General features: G+C 39.8%; 4 non-coding genes and 2 pseudogenes across 4 annotated transcripts; 3 read left to right on the plus strand and 3 right to left on the minus strand.

Annotated features, from left to right (window-relative positions):
- The first annotated feature begins 90 nt into the window (after positions 1-90).
- LOC149938071 (5S ribosomal RNA) lies at positions 91-209 on the plus strand. The gene has a single exon (XR_016481879.1). It is a non-coding gene; the product is annotated as a 5S ribosomal RNA (ribosomal RNA).
- A 1,889-nt stretch (positions 210-2,098) lies between these two features.
- Positions 2,099-2,278, minus strand: LOC149938072 (U2 spliceosomal RNA; annotated as a pseudogene).
- Positions 2,279-4,021: 1,743 nt separating this feature from the next.
- On the plus strand, positions 4,022-4,140 carry LOC149938073 (5S ribosomal RNA). The gene has a single exon (XR_016481880.1). It is a non-coding gene; the product is annotated as a 5S ribosomal RNA (ribosomal RNA).
- A 1,905-nt stretch (positions 4,141-6,045) lies between these two features.
- LOC149938074 (U2 spliceosomal RNA) lies at positions 6,046-6,225 on the minus strand (annotated as a pseudogene).
- Positions 6,226-7,968: 1,743 nt separating this feature from the next.
- On the plus strand, positions 7,969-8,087 carry LOC149938075 (5S ribosomal RNA). The gene has a single exon (XR_016481881.1). It is a non-coding gene; the product is annotated as a 5S ribosomal RNA (ribosomal RNA).
- A 1,870-nt stretch (positions 8,088-9,957) lies between these two features.
- LOC149938076 (U2 spliceosomal RNA) lies at positions 9,958-10,146 on the minus strand. The gene has a single exon (XR_016481732.1). It is a non-coding gene; the product is annotated as a U2 spliceosomal RNA (small nuclear RNA).
- Between the last annotated feature and the right edge of the window lie 236 nt (positions 10,147-10,382).

Raw genomic sequence — 10,382 nt, forward strand, 5'->3', positions numbered from 1 at the left:
GCCGCAAGCAGCCGGTGGCCCTCGGCGATCACCAACCTACCAGGACCTGGCTAGTCGCGGCTTGTCCACCGCTATCAATTACATTCTATCGGCAACGGCCATATCACGCTGAATACACCGGTTCTCGTCTGATCACCGAAGTTAAGCAGCGTCGAGCGCGGTCAGTACTTGGGAGGGAGACCACCTGGGAACACCGCGTGCCGTTGGCTACTCATTTATTTTCGCGGGATGGGATTTGCGTCTTTTAACAGGAAAATACCTTCATCCTATCATTTTGACGCTGCTTTTTTTATGCAATTAAAAGTTCGCCCAGACGATAATATTATTTCGGTCAACTCTTGGCCTTTTTTTAACAACTGGCAGCATCTTCCCGTGAATAAAATACATGTTAGTATCAAAATTGAACAAAATAAAATGGCGAGAAAATTGGTTTTTATTTTATTCTACTTAAGGCTTGTACTTAAAATAGTACTAACTTACTTACTTACTTACTTACTTACTTACTTACTTACTAACTAACTAACTAACTAACTAACTAACTAACTAACGTTTATCTCTAAACAAAAACATTTCCGCGGTAAAATCCACTCTGAAATGGCCTTTTCTGGTTTTGGAATTAAGTCCAAAGTTAAAATTTTATTAACAAATTCTAATTGTGAAATATATTTTTTGTTCTAAATTTTAATCTTAAATGTAATTTAAATAGTTGAATCTAAAAAAGGACTTTTGGAAAATGTTTCATATAAGGTTTTATCATGGGACAGCCGCATGGATTAGGGGAGTAACCCAAAAATACAAAATATCAAAACAAACCACAGACAGAGATATATTTTTTAAACAAAATAATATAGCTAACTTTTATCTATTAATTGTTTTAGGTGATGTAGTTTATGTAAAATATAAAAATGAACCTTGGCACAATATAAATTTAATGTCATGTTTTATTGATACTTAGAAAAAGTAACAAACATTTCAAAAGTCAGATCTTTGAGATCCTTATTAGAAAAATATAACATTTTAAATCCGAACTCCTCTATAAATATTAAAATTATAAATTCCTAATCTACTTTAACAAAAGATATATCATATTAAGTTTAATACTATTAATGTTAGGAATAATCATGACTTTGAGATAAATAGAACAAAAATATTTAATTCCAAATATAGTTAATTATAGAGCAATATATAATAAATGATTTTGTACTTACCAAAAATAAGCCTTGCCACTTTATATCTTGGTAATGTAGCCGCCGCATGGGCGAAGCCGCGGGCGGCGGGCCCCCGGCGGCGACTCACTGTCCACGGAAGACGGGAAGAGAAAAAAAATGGAGAGGGGCTTATTTCGTGTTTTCTCTTTACGCGGAACATCTTGGCTGGAACCCAATGACGTAAAAATGAGGGGCGCGCTGTCTCTACCCACCATACCGAAACCCGCGAATTTACGTTATGAAAACCGGTTCCTTCAGCCAACCACTTAGAACATGCACGATTTACGAACCTTGGGTTACGAATAAAACCACAGGAATAACACAGAACAACCTCTTTTCGCGCCTTTATTTTACCCCTCTTACTTGCCTCCCGCTCGTCGGCCATTGCCTCTGCCCTTAGCGGGGAGTCTAGCATCCACTCCTTGGGTATCCATAATGGAGGAGAGGACTGAAAGGGGGAAAACCAAGCACGGACGCGCCCAGGAAAATACCAAGGAGGATAGGAAGGGAGGCGAAGTAGGAGGGATGAACGCGGCAGCATCCTTGTAAGAAGCTTAGCGGCGGAAAAATTTCGGAAAAATGGCGGCTAGACGTAGCGTAGCTGCCGCAATCTTGCCGCCATTCATCCCTCCTACTTCGCCTCCCTTCCTATCCTCCGTGAAAATACCGCGAAAAAGAGTGTATAACTAGGTAAAAGAAAATTAAAAACTGGAATCTTTCCGATTCTTCATTATTAACTATTCGACAATAAGGATTTTACCACTTATGACGTCAGAGGGGCAATATATTATAATAAAGAAATAAATATAAAGACAGCCAAATAACATTGCCCGGAAATACTGTGTTGCGCAGTGCGCCATTATAAGACCGTTTGATTTTTGATTTCAAGAGAGAAGTGGGCCGATCCCGGATTTACTGCAATACCAGGCCGACCCGTGGCGGAGGTGGAGCAAGCTCCGACCACTCCGCCGCCGTCCAAAAATAAGTTTAATATCTTGGGCCCCGATGGGACCCGTATCAGATATTAAGCTGATAAGAACAGATACTTTTAATTGTTTATTAAAAGCTTCGTTTTTTTACATTTTTACAATTTTGTCATTTTTGTTCGCGTGTTAATTATTTTAATTTATCGCGAACAATCGTTAAAAGATAAAGGGAACATGGTTAAAAAATCGAGCAAAGAACTATGCTAAAAATTTTAAAAATTAAATTTAAAACATATTTTTGCCTTTTTTCACTTCTTTTTCTGGAGTTTTACTACGTCGTCTCTTTGGATAATTTTTTAAAAGTTCGATGATTTGTGCCGCTTGGTCTTCTGCTCGTTTGGTTAGGATGGGTGAACGTGTGGGTGCTCTGGAGTTGATTTTTGCAAGAAGGGCTTGAAGTTCGGTTTTCCTCAATAGATGTAAATGTAGTTGTGACGGATCGGTATAATTCCACTCTGATGGATCAAATCGGGGTCTGGAGTTGTTGTCGGAGTCAATGGATTCGGGTTCGCTTTCGGGTTCTAGGTCATCGTGATGTGGTGGAGATTTCAAGGCGTCGGCGTATTGGCTTGTTTGGACTGGAGGTTCTGCGTTTCTCTTGTATGGTTCTGGTGATGTTAAAGTCCAGCTTTCTTCAGAGGATTTGGAGTCGTCACTTTGATCTTAGCCAAAAGGCCGAGAAGCGATAACCCGCTAGGAGCCGTCACTGTTTAACAAAGTAAAAAGAGAGAATTCGAGCATTTCAAATATTTCATAATTACGTCACCGAATGTTGGTCCTGGTGGGAGATGACAACGTTTGTAGCCATCGCGCGAACAAAGGAGAAGACGATATCTTGAATCCGTGAAAGAGAGGTACACCGCCAGGCCCGGACTGGCACTTTTGGGGTCATCGGCTAGAGACAGTAGAGTGGGCCACTTTACCGGGCCGTATGGAAAAAAAAATCTAAATGGTGGTTTATAGGACCATAAATAACGTATTAAGTGTACTAGATTCTACGTGAAACGTCAAACGCGTTTAAATGACCATTTAGGAAAAATTTATTATAAGCGAATAGAGCGTTCTATAAAAGTGGACCATAACCGGTCACTTTTCATACAGACTATAGAGCTGGTTCAGCAGGACTAACAACTTTTGTTATTCTTTGGTTTAAGAGAATTCGGCTTATGTCCTGTCTTTATATGAATATTTTAGAGACGTACCTTTTAGGAGTTGTAGGAGGCACCCTAGGTGTTGAAGTATGTTTGGGGTTAAGGATATTTTCATGATCTAAGTTTCATCTTAAACACGTGGATTTGGGACTAGTATTTTCGAGAATTTTGCTTATTTGCCATCATACATTTATTACAAAAATCATTTAAAATAAGAAAAAAGGCGCGGAAAGCCGGAAATATGTGAAGCCTAGGCTAGCAACTACGCTACTAATAAAAATTGACTGCTCTCAATTTCTTACGGGTTTGCCAGATAAATATATTTCTCTAAGACGAAAAACCGGCCAAACCTTCACCTCCTCCGAACTCCAAAGGGGGAAAGCACACCACACCAATTTTATGGATTCGTAAACGCGTTTTCCCAATCGACCGCCATCACCTTACAGTCTACGGGGAGGGTGATGAAAAAACTGGTTTTGGGGGGATGAAATTTCTGCGGTAAAGGGCTTGCTCGTTGGTTTTCTGTACGATAATATCGGCGCCCAGTAAACGTTTCTAAAAAGAGTGTATAGAACGTTCTATTGGAGCCGCAAGCAGCCGGTGGCCCTCGGCGATCACCAACCTACCAGGACCTGGCTAGTCGCGGCTTGTCCACCGCTATCAATTACATTCTATCGGCAACGGCCATATCACGCTGAATACACCGGTTCTCGTCTGATCACCGAAGTTAAGCAGCGTCGAGCGCGGTCAGTACTTGGGAGGGAGACCACCTGGGAACACCGCGTGCCGTTGGCTACTCATTTATTTTCGCGGGATGGGATTTGCGTCTTTTAACAGGAAAATACCTTCATCCTATCATTTTGACGCTGCTTTTTTTATGCAATTAAAAGTTCGCCCAGACGATAATATTATTTCGGTCAACTCTTGGCCTTTTTTTAACAACTGGCAGCATCTTCCCGTGAATAAAATACATGTTAGTATCAAAATTGAACAAAATAAAATGGCGAGAAAATTGGTTTTTATTTTATTCTACTTAAGGCTTGTACTTAAAATAGTACTAACTTACTTACTTACTTACTTACTTACTTACTTACTTACTTACTTACTTACTTACTAACTAACTAACTAACTAACTAACTAACTAACTAACGTTTATCTCTAAACAAAAACATTTCCGCGGTAAAATCCACTCTGAAATGGCCTTTTCTGGTTTTGGAATTAAGTCCAAAGTTAAAATTTTATTAACAAATTCTAATTGTGAAATATATTTTTTGTTCTAAATTTTAATCTTAAATGTAATTTAAATAGTTGAATCTAAAAAAGGACTTTTGGAAAATGTTTCATATAAGGTTTTATCATGGGACAGCCGCATGGATTAGGGGAGTAACCCAAAAATACAAAATATCAAAACAAACCACAGACAGAGATATATTTTTTAAACAAAATAATATAGCTAACTTTTATCTATTAATTGTTTTAGGTGATGTAGTTTATGTAAAATATAAAAATGAACCTTGGCACAATATAAATTTAATGTCATGTTTTATTGATACTTAGAAAAAGTAACAAACATTTCAAAAGTCAGATCTTTGAGATCCTTATTAGAAAAATATAACATTTTAAATCCGAACTCCTCTATAAATATTAAAATTATAAATTCCTAATCTACTTTAACAAAAGATATATCATATTAAGTTTAATACTATTAATGTTAGGAATAATCATGACTTTGAGATAAATAGAACAAAAATATTTAATTCCAAATATAGTTAATTATAGAGCAATATATAATAAATGATTTTGTACTTACCAAAAATAAGCCTTGCCACTTTATATCTTGGTAATGTAGCCGCCGCATGGGCGAAGCCGCGGGCGGCGGGCCCCCGGCGGCGACTCACTGTCCACGGAAGACGGGAAGAGAAAAAAAATGGAGAGGGGCTTATTTCGTGTTTTCTCTTTACGCGGAACATCTTGGCTGGAACCCAATGACGTAAAAATGAGGGGCGCGCTGTCTCTACCCACCATACCGAAACCCGCGAATTTACGTTATGAAAACCGGTTCCTTCAGCCAACCACTTAGAACATGCACGATTTACGAACCTTGGGTTACGAATAAAACCACAGGAATAACACAGAACAACCTCTTTTCGCGCCTTTATTTTACCCCTCTTACTTGCCTCCCGCTCGTCGGCCATTGCCTCTGCCCTTAGCGGGGAGTCTAGCATCCACTCCTTGGGTATCCATAATGGAGGATAGGACTGAAAGGGGGAAAACCAAGCACGGACGCGCCCAGGAAAATACCAAGGAGGATAGGAAGGGAGGCGAAGTAGGAGGGATGAACGCGGCAGCATCCTTGTAAGAAGCTTAGCGGCGGAAAAATTTCGGAAAAATGGCGGCTAGACGTAGCGTAGCTGCCGCAATCTTGCCGCCATTCATCCCTCCTACTTCGCCTCCCTTCCTATCCTCCGTGAAAATACCGCGAAAAAGAGTGTATAACTAGGTAAAAGAAAATTAAAAACTGGAATCTTTCCGATTCTTCATTATTAACTATTCGACAATAAGGATTTTACCACTTATGACGTCAGAGGGGCAATATATTATAATAAAGAAATAAATATAAAGACAGCCAAATAACATTGCCCGGAAATACTGTGTTGCGCAGTGCGCCATTATAAGACCGTTTGATTTTTGATTTCAAGAGAGAAGTGGGCCGATCCCGGATTTACTGCAATACCAGGCCGACCCGTGGCGGAGGTGGAGCAAGCTCCGACCACTCCGCCGCCGTCCAAAAATAAGTTTAATATCTTGGGCCCCGATGGGACCCGTATCAGATATTAAGCTGATAAGAACAGATACTTTTAATTGTTTATTAAAAGCTTCGTTTTTTTACATTTTTACAATTTTGTCATTTTTGTTCGCGTGTTAATTATTTTAATTTATCGCGAACAATCGTTAAAAGATAAAGGGAACATGGTTAAAAAATCGAGCAAAGAACTATGCTAAAAATTTTAAAAATTAAATTTAAAACATATTTTTGCCTTTTTTCACTTCTTTTTCTGGAGTTTTACTACGTCGTCTCTTTGGATAATTTTTTAAAAGTTCGATGATTTGTGCCGCTTGGTCTTCTGCTCGTTTGGTTAGGATGGGTGAACGTGTGGGTGCTCTGGAGTTGATTTTTGCAAGAAGGGCTTGAAGTTCGGTTTTCCTCAATAGATGTAAATGTAGTTGTGACGGATCGGTATAATTCCACTCTGATGGATCAAATCGGGGTCTGGAGTTGTTGTCGGAGTCAATGGATTCGGGTTCGCTTTCGGGTTCTAGGTCATCGTGATGTGGTGGAGATTTCAAGGCGTCGGCGTATTGGCTTGTTTGGACTGGAGGTTCTGCGTTTCTCTTGTATGGTTCTGGTGATGTTAAAGTCCAGCTTTCTTCAGAGGATTTGGAGTCGTCACTTTGATCTTAGCCAAAAGGCCGAGAAGCGATAACCCGCTAGGAGCCGTCACTGTTTAACAAAGTAAAAAGAGAGAATTCGAGCATTTCAAATATTTCATAATTACGTCACCGAATGTTGGTCCTGGTGGGAGATGACAACGTTTGTAGCCATCGCGCGAACAAAGGAGAAGACGATATCTTGAATCCGTGAAAGAGAGGTACACCGCCAGGCCCGGACTGGCACTTTTGGGGTCATCGGCTAGAGACAGTAGAGTGGGCCACTTTACCGGGCCGTATGGAAAAAAAAATCTAAATGGTGGTTTATAGGACCATAAATAACGTATTAAGTGTACTAGATTCTACGTGAAACGTCAAACGCGTTTAAATGACCATTTAGGAAAAATTTATTATAAGCGAATAGAGCGTTCTATAAAAGTGGACCATAACCGGTCACTTTTCATACAGACTATAGAGCTGGTTCAGCAGGACTAACAACTTTTGTTATTCTTTGGTTTAAGAGAATTCGGCTTATGTCCTGTCTTTATATGAATATTTTAGAGACGTACCTTTTAGGAGTTGTAGGAGGCACCCTAGGTGTTGAAGTATGTTTGGGGTTAAGGATATTTTCATGATCTAAGTTTCATCTTAAACACGTGGATTTGGGACTAGTATTTTCGAGAATTTTGCTTATTTGCCATCATACATTTATTACAAAAATCATTTAAAATAAGAAAAAAGGCGCGGAAAGCCGGAAATATGTGAAGCCTAGGCTAGCAACTACGCTACTAATAAAAATTGACTGCTCTCAATTTCTTACGGGTTTGCCAGATAAATATATTTCTCTAAGACGAAAAACCGGCCAAACCTTCACCTCCTCCGAACTCCAAAGGGGGAAAGCACACCACACCAATTTTATGGATTCGTAAACGCGTTTTCCCAATCGACCGCCATCACCTTACAGTCTACGGGGAGGGTGATGAAAAAACTGGTTTTGGGGGGATGAAATTTCTGCGGTAAAGGGCTTGCTCGTTGGTTTTCTGTACGATAATATCGGCGCCCAGTAAACGTTTCTAAAAAGAGTGTATAGAACGTTCTATTGGAGCCGCAAGCAGCCGGTGGCCCTCGGCGATCACCAACCTACCAGGACCTGGCTAGTCGCGGCTTGTCCACCGCTATCAATTACATTCTATCGGCAACGGCCATATCACGCTGAATACACCGGTTCTCGTCTGATCACCGAAGTTAAGCAGCGTCGAGCGCGGTCAGTACTTGGGAGGGAGACCACCTGGGAACACCGCGTGCCGTTGGCTACTCATTTATTTTCGCGGGATGGGATTTGCGTCTTTTAACAGGAAAATACCTTCATCCTATCATTTTGACGCTGCTTTTTTTATGCAATTAAAAGTTCGCCCAGACGATAATATTATTTCGGTCAACTCTTGGCCTTTTTTTAACAACTGGCAGCATCTTCCCGTGAATAAAATACATGTTAGTATCAAAATTGAACAAAATAAAATGGCGAGAAAATTGGTTTTTATTTTATTCTACTTAAGGCTTGTACTTAAAATAGTACTAACTTACTTACTTACTTACTTACTTACTTACTTACTTACTAACTAACTAACTAACTAACTAACTAACGTTTATCTCTAAACAAAAACATTTCCGCGGTAAAATCCACTCTGAAATGGCCTTTTCTGGTTTTGGAATTAAGTCCAAAGTTAAAATTTTATTAACAAATTCTAATTGTGAAATATATTTTTTGTTCTAAATTTTAATCTTAAATGTAATTTAAATAGTTGAATCTAAAAAAGGACTTTTGGAAAATGTTTCATATAAGGTTTTATCATGGGACAGCCGCATGGATTAGGGGAGTAACCCAAAAATACAAAATATCAAAACAAACCACAGACAGAGATATATTTTTTAAACAAAATAATATAGCTAACTTTTATCTATTAATTGTTTTAGGTGATGTAGTTTATGTAAAATATAAAAATGAACCTTGGCACAATATAAATTTAATGTCATGTTTTATTGATACTTAGAAAAAGTAACAAACATTTCAAAAGTCAGATCTTTGAGATCCTTATTAGAAAAATATAACATTTTAAATCCGAACTCCTCTATAAATATTAAAATTATAAATTCCTAATCTACTTTAACAAAAGATATATCATATTAAGTTTAATACTATTAATGTTAGGAATAATCATGACTTTGAGATAAATAGAACAAAAATATTTAATTCCAAATATAGTTAATTATAGAGCAATATATAATAAATGATTTTGTACTTACCAAAAATAAGCCTTGCCACTTTATATCTTGGTAATGTAGCCGCCGCATGGGCGAAGCCGCGGGCGGCGGGCCCCCGGCGGCGACTCACTGTCCACGGAAGACGGGAAGAGAAAAAAAATGGAGAGGGGCTTATTTCGTGTTTTCTCTTTACGCGGAACATCTTGGCTGGAACCCAATGACGTAAAAATGAGGGGCGCGCTGTCTCTACCCACCATACCGAAACCCGCGAATTTACGTTATGAAAACCGGTTCCTTCAGCCAACCACTTAGAACATGCACGATTTACGAACCTTGGGTTACGAATAAAACCACAGGAATAACACAGAACAACCTCTTTTCGCGCCTTTATTTTACCCCTCTTACTTGCCTCCCGCTCGTCGGCCATTGCCTCTGCCCTTAGCGGGGAGTCTAGCATCCACTCCTTGGGTATCCATAATGGAGGATAGGACTGAAAGGGGGAAAACCAAGCACGGACGCGCCCAGGAAAATACCAAGGAGGATAGGAAGGGAGGCGAAGTAGGAGGGATGAACGCGGCAGCATCCTTGTAAGAAGCTTAGCGGCGGAAAAATGGCGGCTAGACGTAGCGTAGCTGCCGCAATCTTGCCGCCATTCATCCCTCCTACTTCGCCTCCCTTCCTATCCTCCGTGAAAATACCGCGAAAAAGAGTGTATAACTAGGTAAAAGAAAATTAAAAACTGGAATCTTTCCGATTCTTCATTATTAACTATTCGACAATAAGGATTTTACCACTTATGACGTCAGAGGGGTAATATATTATAATAAAGAAATAAATATAAAGACAGCCAAATAACATTGCCCGGAAATACTGTGTTGCGCAGTGCGCCATTATAAGACCGTTTGATTTTTGATTTCAAGAGAGAAGTGGGCCGATCCCGGATTTACTGCAATACCAGGCCGACCCGTGGCGGAGGTGGAGCAAGCTCCGACCACTCCGTCGCCGTCCAAAAATAAGTTTAATATCTTGGGCCCCGATGGGACCCGTATCAGATATTAAGCTGATAAGAACAGATACTCAAAATTGTTTATTGGAAAGAACAAGAAACATTACAAGGCCTCAGCGGCAAAAATCAAAACCGAAAAACTTTAGAAATGCAAAATAAAGTCGAGGTCATCAACCCAGGACACCAGCGGTCGAACGGGATCACACCAACGAGACAGGAACAGTGGACGAGCGAAGCGATGGAAATCCAGGCGGATGCGATGGCGGAGATGGTACCGGACGCGCTCGCGCACCACCACCGAAGAGTCGAGAGTACGTTCAAAAATAAATCGGTTACGGGA

This window comes from Leiobunum rupestre, chromosome 6 (assembly GCF_980474605.1).
Source record: "Leiobunum rupestre chromosome 6, qqLeiRupe1.1.hap1, whole genome shotgun sequence".
NCBI lineage: Eukaryota > Metazoa > Arthropoda > Arachnida > Opiliones > Sclerosomatidae > Leiobunum > Leiobunum rupestre.